At 44.9% G+C, this 14096-nt stretch overlaps 1 protein-coding gene across 1 annotated transcript in view; it reads right to left on the reverse strand.

Moving 5' to 3' along the window:
- The window catches only part of LOC309575637 (C-terminal-binding protein 2), a 131829-nt gene that overhangs the window by 24462 nt on the left and 93271 nt on the right, over positions 1–14096 (reverse strand). The window lies entirely within an intron of this gene.

Below are 14096 nucleotides of genomic sequence, written 5' to 3' on the forward strand. Positions count from 1 at the left end.
GGAGTCAATGGGTTCAGTGTGGGGATCATTCAAACCAGCTGCGGCCACTAAAAGAATCCATTCTTCATTCCTGCGACCAGGCTTGCTAGAAAGTAGGGAGCAAATGTTCCACCCTAAATAGTTTTGGTCTGAGCACAAGAGAAGCTATTGGCAACAACAACATTGAGAGAAAGAATGTCTTAGCATCAGGCTCAGATGCCTTGCAAATGTATTTTGTATCCTCTACCCCAATTTGTATTTCTTTCTGCCTGTAACAGACTATATGCTTTAATCGGCTCTGGCAGATTGCTGAGTGTCTTTATTTTGGCTAGTAGAGAGCTCCCTTCCATATGGGACCTATCTGGGATGAAAAGCACATCAACTGGGATGGAGAGCCCAACCCCAGCTGAGCACCAGGCCACCGTGGCCTCCACTGTGAAGCCAAATTGTGCAGGAGCCACAGAATCACAAAATGGCTTGGATTGGAAGGGACCTTAATGCTCATCCAGTTCCAGCACCCTGAGGCACACCTTCCCCTAGACCAGGTTGCTCCAAGCCCTGTCCAGCCTGGCTTTGAACACTTCCAGGGATGGGGCAGCCACAGCTTCCTCACCATCCTCACAGTAATGAACTTCTGCCCAGTATTCAATCTAAATCCACCGTCTTTCCGTTCAACAGTTCCCTCTGCGTGCCCAACCAGGCCTGATCTGAGCATTTTCTTTGCGTTGACTAGCAAGAGCAGCCCTGACACAGTGCATATGTTCTGAATTTCATGTACTTCAGAAACGAAATGAGAAAAAAAGTTATTGTGCTGCACTGTGAAATACCAAAAGCACTGTGCTGCATTAACATGGCATTGTCTCCAGGACTCTTGTCCAACTGCAGGCTGACAGGAGGAGCTGGCACACGGACACTGAGAAGTGCCCATATCCTTTCCTCACACCCCCAGCACATGAATGTCTCCATCCTCTCCATCCAGTTATCAGTGCAGCCTGAACTGGGGACAATGCTCATTAACAAAAGATACAAGGGAGGATAACAACTGAAAGATAAAGATTTGCATTTATTAATGTCACAATATAAAGGAAATGATAAAGCCCTGCAAGCTGAGTTTCTAATTTGGTCCTAATCCCACTGGGTGTAGCTGTGCCAGCCCTGGCTGCCTCTCCGTCTCAGTCCCAGTCTCCCTTCCATCAGTCAGGACAAGCCTTTTCCCAAATCACAACAGCTGGCTGGAGCAACCCTCCACCTCCTCTTTCTTGCTACAACTTTCCCTTAGAGCATGATGACTTTTAAATCCTTTTAGGCTCAAAGCCCAGTAACCAGTAAAGCCCAGCACAAAGTGGTATTTATTTCTCACAACTATTTTTTTTTCTGTAAGAATCCAATAGAAAAATAACCTCAGCAGTATTTGTCATAGCCAGAGGTGGATTTGAAGCTCTTATGAAGTGAGTGTGCTGCCCACAGTGGTGTTTGATGCCTGCTTCTTAACAGAGTTAGAGGAAGAGCCTACCCTGAGCCAAAATTCCTGTCCTCCTCTAGCTGTAGTAAGGAGTGACTTCAAACCTTTTGGGGGGCTGGAAACTTTGGTATGGACAAAGAACTCAAATGAACAGCGACAATGGCTGCAGAGTGATTTCCTTAATTAGAAAATTGGCTGTGTTCCTAAGGAGGAGGAAAACAATGCTGCAGACTGCCAAGGCAAAGAGCAAGTAAAAACTGTAGCACATGTAGCTCTGGAGGAAACACAAACGGGCTCTATCAGGCCCTCAGATCCTCCAAAACCACTTCTAATTATTAAGCTGAAAATCAAGCACAGTCCTGCTGCTGAATCAGAGCAGCAAAAGCAATATGACTTGGCCGTAATTAATTCATTTTGACAAAGCTCAAAACACTCTCCAGGCTATTTAAGACACCGTAAAAAATAAGGAACTGACAGTTTTTGACCTCAAGATGTCAAATATAGAACTGCTGCCTAGTTGTGATGAGCTGTCACTCTCTCCCCTGGACATCCCCGTTGCAGCTCTGCATTTCACAGGGTGGGCTGCAACCACCCAACGTGGTCCACGAGAGGACTGGCACGTTCTGACAGCATCAGTCAGCCCATCCTCAACAGCATCCAAGAATCCCTGTCAGTACAGCAGCTGTGGTGGGTGGTCTTCTCAGCCTCTGCTCTGTTTGGTGATGGAAAATACTAACCAGGAAGGCTGTGTAGCTTTTTTAAACAGCAGACCAGATCCCAAGCACAACAAACTCTCTAAGAAGAGACATTTCAGAGCGTGCACATCTCTCAAACCAGCACAGGGACAGAGAGGCTGCACAGAAAAGGGAAGAAAACAACAGGCAGAGAAACTGCAGCTTTTCCCTGCACTGGTCACATGTGGATCTGTCAATCTGACCAGCACCTGACACCTGTGATCAGAAAGAAGCTGATACCTGTTGTGCTGAGACAACTGAACATCCCGCTACAGAAATTCAATGTCTGGTGCCAAAACAGCGCTCCTGGGGAACAGACAACATCTGGGGAGACTGGGAAGGCAAAGGCAGAGGAAAACACTCCTTGGCTGCAACAGAAAACCAACATGCTGATGCCCCTGCTCAGCACAAGACTCTGGCCAAGGAGAAACAGGGGTCATGGACTGTTTCCAGGGGCACACTTGAGATGCTCTCACTGTAATTGAACATGAGGCTGTGGCCTCCCAGGGCTGCGCACGCTCCTCGGGGTGATGGGAGCCCCCATCTGACTGAGCATGGGGGGTTCAGGTTTTCCTGCTTCAAACCAGCCACACAGTGAAACAAAACATGAGTTTCAGATGTGAGGGAGGCTGAGGAGCAGAGCTGTGGGCTGCAGACAGGTGACCACAGAGCAATGGCAGCAGTAAGGCTGAGTTTTCAGAGTGTGGCTCCAAAAAGAGATCTCAGAGCACACCCTCATGATCCACTTCCAGACAGGAGATGAGAATCATCCCAAACTTGACAGGAGAATATGGGTATCACTCCAGGGGATTGCCAAAATTGCCTTACACTGACACCCAGGAGCTCCACATGGCTTAATAAAAAGCATCAAAGCACAGGTCACACACAGTTTACCAGAAAATTAACCTTAATGCAAAACCTTGGAACCAAGAGTTTTTTTGAAAGGAATTTTAAATTGCTATTTTGCCAAATTCTGATTGAAAATCTTTGCTCAGACCCCAAGGGCTCGCGACCCACTTACCAAGCATGGCACTGCTGTATTTGGAAGGACTTGAGTCAGAGTATTTCTAACTCCACAAAGGGTAGGAGCTAGAGGCAAACAAACAAAGCGTGTAACTGCGCCAGCTTCAGAGGAGAAGTGTACAAAAAATTTGGAACACAAACATTTGGTGACTGTTACCAGCACCATTTTTCCCAAGCATGGAATGCTTTCCTAGAAACTGGTCACCTTTAGGGCACCCTCTGTCCTGCCACAGGTTGGATTACAGTTACTGATTCCAGTATTTTCCTCTTCCTTCTGCTCTCCTGCCTTCTTCCTTCCTTTCCCACTTCTCCAGATGTGTTTGTGCTGGAGGAAAGCTGCTCCCTTTGTCTCAGTGGGGCAGTTTCCAGCCCTGCCTGCTGGCAGCAGTGTGTGCAGCCCGGGCTGTCCAGCACCCCTTAGTATGTGCTTCTTCAAAGAACTGTGGGGCTCTAAGTGCCTTATGAGCAGATTAAACAAACAGGTAAAAGGCATATTAACTCAGTGTGCCTAATAACTTCCTAGAGTGGGAGTAAAGGAAATTGGAGATTTCCCAGGAAATAATGCAGAGTAAGGCCAGATCCTCCCAGGTGGCATCACATAGAGGAATTGTGTCCTCTTGGCACCTGGCACAGGCAATCAATGACCAAACCAAAAAACCACCAAAACCTGGATAGGAATTGCATTGCAATTTCTTGTCTTGTTGAGTCCAGCTGCAGCTCTGGAGCCTGAGGGCTCTGGGAGGAGTGCGAGAGGCTTTGCAGGAGGAGTTAGAGCAGCAGTGCTCTTCTTTACTGGATCTGATGCCTCTTCCTTCCTGGAGCAGAACAGTTTGTTGTCCCCTGGGAGAAGAGTGGAGCTTCTCCTTTGGCTCTCACATGTGCTCTGCAACTTCCCGTAGGCTGAACCGCCTGCACAACGTGACTGCACAGTGCAGAACCTCTGAGCACCAAGCCTTGTAGGAGCCAGTGCTGCTTCTCCCAGCCCTTCTGAGAGATCTGCTTTCCACATGTCTGTGCCGATGTATTTGCCTTCTCCCCTGGGAAAGGCCAGTCTCCCTCTCCGCTTATCCAACCCCTCTCCCTGCCTCAGCCGGCTGCACAAGGAGGAGAGCACGTGGATGGGGACAAATGGTCAGGTTTGCTTTCCTCAGCACCACTCCTCTCCCTGGTGCCACCTCTGCTGAGGACACAACAACGTGGCTGTGCTGTCCCCAGCCTCTGCTCAGGCAGTCCCCCTCCTGTACCAAAAGCTTTGGTAGGAGGGGACTGCCCTCTGCATTTCCCAGGACAAAGCTCATCTACTACCACAAAAGAAATACCACATGAGAAAAGCTCCGTTTCAGAGCTAAGCACAAGTTACAAGATACTTCCAACTTTCCAAACTCCCTCCTAGAAGGACAAGGCAGTCAAATGGATCTGCTCTGGATTTCTATTACAAACCCCTCACAGCTGCAAATCCTTTACAAGGTGATTTTTACTTAGCAAAGCACCTGTTTTTCACCCTGAGCACTGTCTCCCCTCTGACAAATATTTCTGTTTACAGTCTGGAACTTTGTCATATCGAGCTGTGACCGAATTCATTATCTCCACACACTCCTGTTGTGTCAATATTACATGACTGCCATTTCTCTGTCTCTTCCTGAACTGCTAACCATGATTAACACTGCTGTTTGTGTTCACAAGTGACCTCCTTCGCTTTATTGCAGCCCATAGTGTCACAAATCCTAAAATGATCCCAAAATACTGATGGACAGGCCAGTTCTGACATCTGCTAGTTCCAAGGATCTTCAAACCCCTCTGTCAAACATCCCACAGAAGTCCATCCTTCCCTCTCAAGAGAAGCACCCTTGGTCCCCTTCTGCTTTGATCACTTGTAACTCTGAAGCACTTTTCTGTTTCAGAAGCCCTGGATGCTCCTTCCATCCACCTTCCAGCTCAGATTTTCCACATTAACGCTCCAGACTTCGTGCAGTTCAATCAAGTTTAAAGTCTCAGTTTTTGCTCTTTCCCAGCTACCACTCAGCTGTGCCTGGTGAAGCACTTATGGCAACCATTTAGAATGGTCAAAAAGCCACATTAATTTATCAATTAATTTTGCACCCTCTCTACAGTAGAGCATAATGGGTCTGTATCTATGAGTAATTTTAATTTCCTGAGTTATTTTTTGTCTTGAGAGCCTCGCACTGAGCGAGTTGGGCTAGATCATGAATAGGAGCAGTAGCCAGACTGACACCAGAGTTTTAGGCTGAGCAAACCAAAATTGGGGTAAGTTGCCTAAACAGAATGAGAACAGGTATATGATGGTTTTACATAAAAATGTCAGAAATTAAGAAAAAGGAAACATTCAACTGTATGCAAAACATAACCTCTTTTAAATGTCCAAAGCAGAACAAAAGTTGTTAACACACAGCCAGTTCTGCACCTCAAAGACCATGCAAAAATAACCCAAAATAACCCAAAACTGAATAGTGAACAGCAAACTAACTAGTCAGCATCAGTGCTGACTGGTACCACGTCTAAAAGTAATTTGAGCTTTAATAATTGAACACAATTTAATTTGCTGGTAGTAGGAAAGGTGGAATTTGCTTTTTTCCAAAGGATGACGTGGATGGATATCCTATCTCTGTAAGGTACACCCCAATTTGTGGTAAGTGCTGGGCGTGAGGCCAAACACACAGAACACACACATAAAGCCCTGGTGTTCTCTGGATCAGGTCCATAAACCACAGAAACTGAGATCAAACAAGAAATTCTCTGACAGATTTAACATGTGAAACCAAGCAATATCACCGATATTTATTTTACCCAGAAGACCTGACTAGAATTTTGTTTCAGAAGTTTTCAAACTTGCAAGTGTTTGGTGGAATTCCTCTTCATGCCTTACTTCAGCCTGTTAATATCAGTCCCAGTGCTAACGACCCAACTTGTGAATGTACAGAGGGAAAACAGAGCTTCATGAAATATTGATACACACTTGGAAATTTGACAATTATCTCCAAAGCTCCTTGGTAAAACCTGAAGCAAATAAATAGCAAACATTTCCTGCACTCATTAAAACACTGAAAAACAGAGAAAGAAACCTACTCATTATCCATTTGACAAATCTATCCTATTATTTTTAATAATGCACAGGCTTCCAATGCATGAAACCTACAGCTTCTCCTGCTTAGGAAACCACTGGTTTTGTAGATCTAATTTTAAGAAATGCAATAAAAGTCAGTGATGTAGAGCTGGTTCCTTTTGCAAGAGAGAGTAAAAATCCTTCTCCTATTGAAATCAATGACAAAATCACCATTTTTCAAGTGAACTTGACTCACTGCCCTACTTTGGAAATTGCTCCTCCAGAACGGTATTCTACAAAAATTAGAAATATTAATTTTGTTGGCCTTTTTCATGCAAGCTTCAGAAACACAAAACTGGAGTGAAAAAGAACTGATGAGCCAGAGCATGGGGCTGCTGGTTCATGGGATGCATCTCTGTATCTTGGTTATCTCACACCAGGTGGATGATCCCCTGGCTCTCCCTCCGGCCAGAGCACGGCATGGGAGATGCCACACTACTCCGAGGGAGCCTGGGCTTTCAGGATGAACAGCAGATACAGAGAACACCTTCCCTGCTGAATAAAAATGAGCCCTAAGGGGAAAACTTCCACTGCAGAGCATGACAGGTTGTTTGGCATTGCCCTGATGTCATTAATTATTAGTAATCCTGGTCTGGGGACCTTCTAGCCCTGACTGCAGATGAAACAAGACCACATTCACTGCAGACAAGAATGAAATGGAAATTTAAGACTCTTAAGCCAAATGTTTCAGGTGATAGGATAACAGCTCCCACAGTCATGCAGGTCCACTCGACATGAGGAAGAATTCAGAGGCAGGGAAAGCTCAGTAGGAGATTACAGGAACTGCTGGCCAGGTGGGATAACTAAAGATGCATTTCTGCATTCCTGATGACTTCAGTGTCCCAGCAGGATGGTCTAGATACTGACAAGCTCTCTGCTGTCCACACTGAATCCTCTCTTTTATCCTTCATAATATTAATCAAGATTCCTTGCATCAACAAAACGGAATATATGCACGTGCATGAACTGCTGTACTTTCTCAATATTCATTTAAACCTTTCTAACAAAGCACTCAGAAGAGGGAAGAGAACAAAATAAATGCATGTGACATCTCCATTCCTGTTTTTTTTCACTCTGCACATAACAGACTCCAATAAGAGACTGGGCCATCCTAAGAAAAGGCTGATAATCTATAGGGTCAGTAAGGGAATGTGTAGGAGGCAGCTTGAAATCGCTCAGGGATTTGCAATGTTTAGCACAAGTGTCAGGAAACGTGTTAAGGTTAAGAAGACCAGCAGGAGAGTCAGGGGGGTATCGCCAGGTTCTGGCATCCCACCACCCTACACCTCCTGGATGGAGGGAACCCACCTGGAGATACCACCTTCACATCTGGAAAACACATGCCAAATGTTTCCATGACACCTGAGTTCTGACCCTCTTTTTCTACGTTTTTTCATGGAAAGTATATCCTAAATTATTTCTTATCACTGTGTTTGCTGTCTAAACAAAATCACGTCTGCTTGTTTGCTTGCCAAGCTAGGAAATAATAAATTGCTCGATAACCAAAACAAGACACTTCTGGCAAACAATGAAGACTGAAGAAGCACTGATCCAAATGGATAATGACTGAGACACTGATTATATTTTTGAGATTTTTTTTCTCCCCATTTTCATGTCTATACATATCTGCATATATAAATAAAACATGAGAATGCCATCTTGGCTGTTCATACCAGTATTTACCAAGGATCTCCACCAGCAGATAAGCCCTGCTGGTTTCCTTCTTATTGTGACAACATGCTTATGTGTCAGATTACAGAGCCTATACCACCCTCTTCCCAGGGACTGTAACACTTTTGGGAAGGGCAGGAACTGTCCTGTGGTGTCACTTCTCCCAGCCTCTCCTTGCCTGACACTGCTTTCATTTACAAGATGAGGCGAGGGGCCATCATCTCCCTTGGCCACCCAACATTTGCTGGCTGAGATTCCAGGAGGGAATGCTGCAGGTGGGAAAGGACCACAGTCCTCCACCCCTGACCCACTGCGGCTGTTCCAAAGCAGAGCACAGCTCACACATCTGGTGGCCATGTTGCACACACTCTTTGCAAACAAAAAAAGGAATTTATGCCTGGCAAACGAGTTCAGGTGAAGGGCTTCCAAACTACCAAGGAAGTGGAGCCACCAGGCTGGGGGATGCCGAGGGGCAGTGGGAGGCCCTGCACGGGCAGGGTGGGGGCTGTGCCACGCTGTGCCACGGGACCCACGGTTAAGCCGATTGTTGGCCGGACACCCCCTGCACCGGGGGAGAGGGTCGAGGAAGGAGAGCCGGACACTAATCTGCTCCATCTGCTCTGGAGCAGCTAATTGGATTGTGGGTGCACAAGGCAAGGTGCTGGACATGGTGCTGGGCACTTGTAGCCTCCTGTTTCCCTGAACAGAGTTGCTCCAGCACCGCTGCCCAACACCTCTGCCCAAACCCTTCCCCAGGGCTGCCCTGCCCAGGGCATGGATACCCAGCACTGCTGCCCAACACCTCTGCCCAAAACCTTCCCTCAGGCTGCCCTGTCTGGGGCATGGGTGCCCAGCACCTCCCTACTGGAGAGGCAGAACAAAATATTGGAAAAACAACCCACGCTCATCCCACTCCCAGAAGTAACACTTCATCTTTAACAAAACGCTACCAACAGCAGACAAAAGAGATTAAAGATTACCTTTCTTTACCAAAAGCCAGCCGAATGCTGTTAACGTCAGGTTTTATTTAGGTGTAAAAGCCAAAAGCTTGCCTGCCAGTTGCCATCTATAAACCTTACTAATACCAGTCCTACGTTTGCAACATCTATTCTACATCAGTGGCTTAATGATGTTGGTCTCCTGCTTTTCAAGGATTCAGCTCAGCACCTACTTTGCTTTTAAAAATAACAGGCAATTCAGTTGTGCAGCATTTTCATTAAACTGGGCTGCAGTGTGATGATATGAGAATGACAAGGAGAAGAAATATAAAAAATGTTTAATACAATAATAAGAAGAAACCTTTAAATTTTTTTTTCCCCTCTGTGAACACAAAGTTTGTAGCTATGGAAACTACTTATGAGAAAGCTAAAAAAATGTCAGTAAATATAGTCAGAGAATGGTCTGGATATATGAAAGTCCTAACAATGCTAGAGAACCAGAGACACAGGGTGAAAGGAAAGTGTAAATTGAAGATGACAACACTTGTGCATCTGACAACACATTCTCCTTTGACAGGCCAAATTCATTTTTATTGCCATGGCACTAAAGTCAATGAATTGCAACTGGAATGACTTTGACACTTTATATTGCTTTTGATAAAACCATTATAAAAAGCATATTTTAGCCTTCAAATAAGTATTTTAAAAGCATATTCTCTGCCACCAATGAACTGTACGTGCACATTGGCCAAGATAGTCAGTGTTATATCAAGACAGTCAGCAGCACATCTCTTGCACATTTTGTTCTTCAGCCACTCACCCTACTAAGGTGGGCAGTTGGGGTCCCTTCCATTTTAAGATCCACCCACTCACGTGCTCAGCTGAGGTTGGTCCTTCTGAGCCTTTCAAAGGCATTCCCAAAATCACTGGGAGTTTTCCAGCTACTTCCCTTATCATTAATGTCTTGATGCTGCGACCATTGGGACAGCAGACACGAGAAAGACCCATCTGCTTATTTCAAACTGTATTTTTGCGTGGAACTTATGATCCCAGTTAAAAACATTACTCCATTTTTGGAGTTTTTGTTAATGAGCCCAGTGCAGCGTTTACCTGGACTGACACACTAGCTGGGAATAGCTCCAAGGACATGCTATGGTCTGTCAGGTCAATGTGCAAATTAAATCAGATTTATTCAGTGCACGAAGCTTCCCTTGGTGCTGTTTCAGCCCAGATTGTTAATTGAGCGGCCTTACATGGACACGTTGTGATTCTGTGCTGTAGTTTGTACAGAAAACACAGGCAAGAAAACCTGAAGTCGATTTCTGAGCTCTCCACTGTACTGGGCAAAGAATAAATCAACATCAACAAATGCTCAGGAAATTTATATTGTGTAGGAAATATCCTGCTAAACCCCACCCATAGAAAGTTATGGCAATATAGCTTTAATTAGGTTAAAAGAATTAATAGTTTAAAAGAGTGGGCAAATGTCGCTCGTTTAACCATCTTTGATGGGATCTTTTAACCATCCTTTAACAGCCATCAAAGGCTTTTGTTCCTGCCTATGCCCTTTCCTCTTTGGGGGTTGCCCATGTGAAGAGTTTCAGCCTGCAATTACGTGTGGTTAAGGCAGTTTTTATCTGTCACAGGGGAGAAAATACCAATAAAAGGCATCACAACGAGGTGTTAAAGAGCACAAGCAGAGCTGAGCTAATCACAGTGAAAAGCATTTCTAGCTGCGCTCTAAGCTGATAAAAGAGAGAGGGTGAGTTCCCTTCACTCTGGAGAGAACAAGTTGTCCAAGGAGGGCAGCTGCCTTCAGCCTGGCTTTCCCTGCCCATGAAAAGGTCAAGCTTTCAACCAAATCTCACAGCCAAGTAATTTTTCTCTTGCTTCCTGATGATACCCACCTGACTTTACAGGGCAGTGCTGCTCCTCATCCCTGTGGGAAGCATCTCCCCTTTTGTGATAATTCACTTTCATATCTTCATGTGTAAACAAGAGCTTGAAAAACTACCCAAGACACATATTTGCAATGAATCACCATTTCCCATTTAAGCTCCCTAATACAGCATCAGAAACAGAAATCTGGACCAGCCCCTGTTTGGGAGAAGTCCAGGCTACCTACAAAAATACAAGACTTCTCATCTGCCAACTGCTTTACTACTAAAACATTGGATCAAAAAGAAAAAGTAAATTAAGTAATCTAATAAAAATACTAGCAAACATCATAAATTGAAGTTGCAAAATTTGGAGGCGGAGCTGCAGCAATGTGATCAGTGACCATGAGATGCTGCCTGCCCTAACCAGCTTTGCTGACCTGGACTATTTATTTCCCTGCACTCCCTCCCAGCTCAGCACGGGGCTGGCCACAAACCCGCTCTGGCTCAGCCCTCCTATTGACATGCGTTTGTCTCTCAGATCTTGCACGGCTTTCTTCCTGCTCACCACTGAGTAGACTTGGTGTGCTCACTACTGGTGATCCCGTAGATGGCTGCAGGAGCATTCCTGTCAGCTATTCCTGACAAGGTCTCAATGACACGGAGAGCAGCAGCTTTGCCAGAACTGTGGCAGGAGAGCTCCTGGCATGGGAAGCCGGCTCATCTCTGGAGACGTCACTTTACCAGCACAGCAAAGGGTTTAAGCTGCTCATTCACCACCTTCTCTTCACACAACCCTGCAACTCCCAGGAAGGGCAATTTATCTAACTTCTTAATAATTTATTTTATGAAAAGCAAAGCAGTTGCAGCACTAAATCTCATTCCTTGTTTTCCCTTATCTGACCATGCCAAAGCAAGAGGTCCATAAACATGTGACACGTGCCTGTATCCCTGCCCAGGATCCTGCCTCTACCATCAGGAATACCAGGCAGGAGAAGACACCTTCCTCCTGCAAGCCCTCTGCCTGAACTCCAAAGTGAACACAGCTGTGCAGAATGCACACAGAGTGTCAAACTCAGCACAAAATGACAAATGGGATATTTAGGAACAACTCACTGCAGAAAGACTACAATGCATAGCTCAACAAGACTTTAAAAAAACCCAGAATGATCTGTTTTAAGGTCTTATCCATATAACAGGCTTCAAAACATGACTGGGCTGTAACATGCACTTTATAAACCTCTGCTGAGTGGGAAGACACTAACCTACACCAACAGAAAATATTTGCAGCCATTTGGAGACAGAGTTTAATACTGAATTTGCTTTCACCCTGTGACTTGAGTATCCACAGCCAAAGCTACAGCCAGGAGAAGGCTCATCACTCCTAAAAACGAATCCTGGCTCTTCCTGCTGGCAAATACAATTTCTCTGGATTTAGTCAAGTTTCTGCCATCCACTCAAAGCTTTAAAACATCTTAACATATTTCTAACCTCAGCTTATCCCCTTGTGGGTAAGTGTGAACACTCCTGCTCAACAAAGCTCAAACATCTACAAACCACTGCACTTTTTCATTTTTAATCCATATCCTTCCATGTGCCACGTGCCTTACCTTGGCTTCTACTTTTAAAATTTAGTTTAACAGGAAGAAAACCTCTCAGGCTATTTGGAAAGGAAAAAGGGGAAATAAATAAAAATGAAGACAATTTTACAGGTCCTACTTCAGCTAAACCTTTCAGGGCCTTCAATGAGAAGATAATCTTTCTGTGATTATGGCCAAACCCTCTCGTTGCTTGGCAACACATAATTAAGGAATATGTTTTCAGATCCGCTTTGCAAGCTGGCCATTATCAGATGAAATTACTGGAGCAACAAATGTCATCCTCATGCAAATGAGATGGTCGTAGGCAAAAGAAGAAAAAAAAGAGGGTTGAGTAGCAAGAAAGAGCTCAACAGCACAGAAATGCTGCTGGCTTCTTCTTGCTGTGCACCAGTAATTCTGGTGAAGGGAAGGGATAATCTAAAGATTTTTAGAGAACGAGGTTTGCAGTTAATAAACAAGACACAGGCAAGGAGGGATCTGTTTCCCATGGTGGAGGAGATTACTCCCAATCCCTGTGCTCTGGAGGTCCTTCAGCCCAGAGCTTTCGCTGTGTCGGCACCGACCGCTCAATCAGACATAGCGCAAATAAATGAACATATTTGTGTTCCCCACATTATGCCAGTTCATCTTTTTAGCCACATTTATTTAAAAATACTGCCTGGATGTACTACTTTAGCATCTGATCCATGTCAACACAGAACATGCTGCCTAATACTGAAGCATTTTTTAGAAATCAATACATTACACCAGCTACATAAAGGACTCATAAGCGTGAAAGGACCGGTGCTTACTTCCTAGCTGTGTAATTATGGTATGGCAGGGAAAGGGGTGTGCCAAGTGTCTGCATTTTGACAACTTTATCATTTCCACTCACAAAATCATTCTTTATTTAGATTCCTCTGGAATGGCATCACCAGCTTGGCACCATCTCGATGCCTATAAATGGTATCCCTCTCATTAAAGCTTTGTGTGTGTGTGCTGGTACAGCACATTGTTCGGCAATTGTTTGCATGGGAGTTCAGCTGAGCTGCACAGGGAGAAAACTCCCTGCTCACAGTCACTCCCGGCAAAAACATTTCAAGGGGTGTCTTTCCACGTTTTTTCAAACAGGCCACAAACGAATGCATTTGATGAACTCTCTTATACTTACCCAGGTGGTTTTGGGGTTAATTTTCTGTCAGGCTCTGAGTGCTACCATCAACATACATCTCCAAAGCAGAGGAGCAGAGCCGGCTTGGATTGTTCAGCTTTTCATCTAAACAGCCAAGGGCCTGAGCGTTTCTAGAAGGGGAAGGGAAGCCTAGGAGCCACCATTCATTTTTATTGTTCCAGTGCTTAATGACAGGCTTTTAGTTTTAAGCACAGCCCTATTACTTTAACAGCTCTATCGCTTCACTTACAGGCATCTCGAGAAGGAAATGAAGGGGTTTATTTTGTATGCCTGATAAAACAGCAAATTAATAATAAGAAGAAAAGCCTTAGGTAATGGCCAAAGGTAAGTCGATTCTCGAATAACACCATTAACTATCTGATGAATTTAGTCAAAACAATGCTAACCATTTCCTCGGAGGAACACATTTGTGCCTGATAACAGCGGTAAAAAGTCAATCTGCAGCAAACCCTGTAGTCCTAATTGCTCAGCCAGCACAGCGTCTAATCTCCTGTTCTCTACAAACAACGGGAACGGCAA

Source organism: Coloeus monedula (genome assembly GCF_965178545.1).
Source record: "Coloeus monedula genome assembly, chromosome: 8".
NCBI classification, from domain to species: Eukaryota; Metazoa; Chordata; class Aves; order Passeriformes; family Corvidae; genus Coloeus; species Coloeus monedula.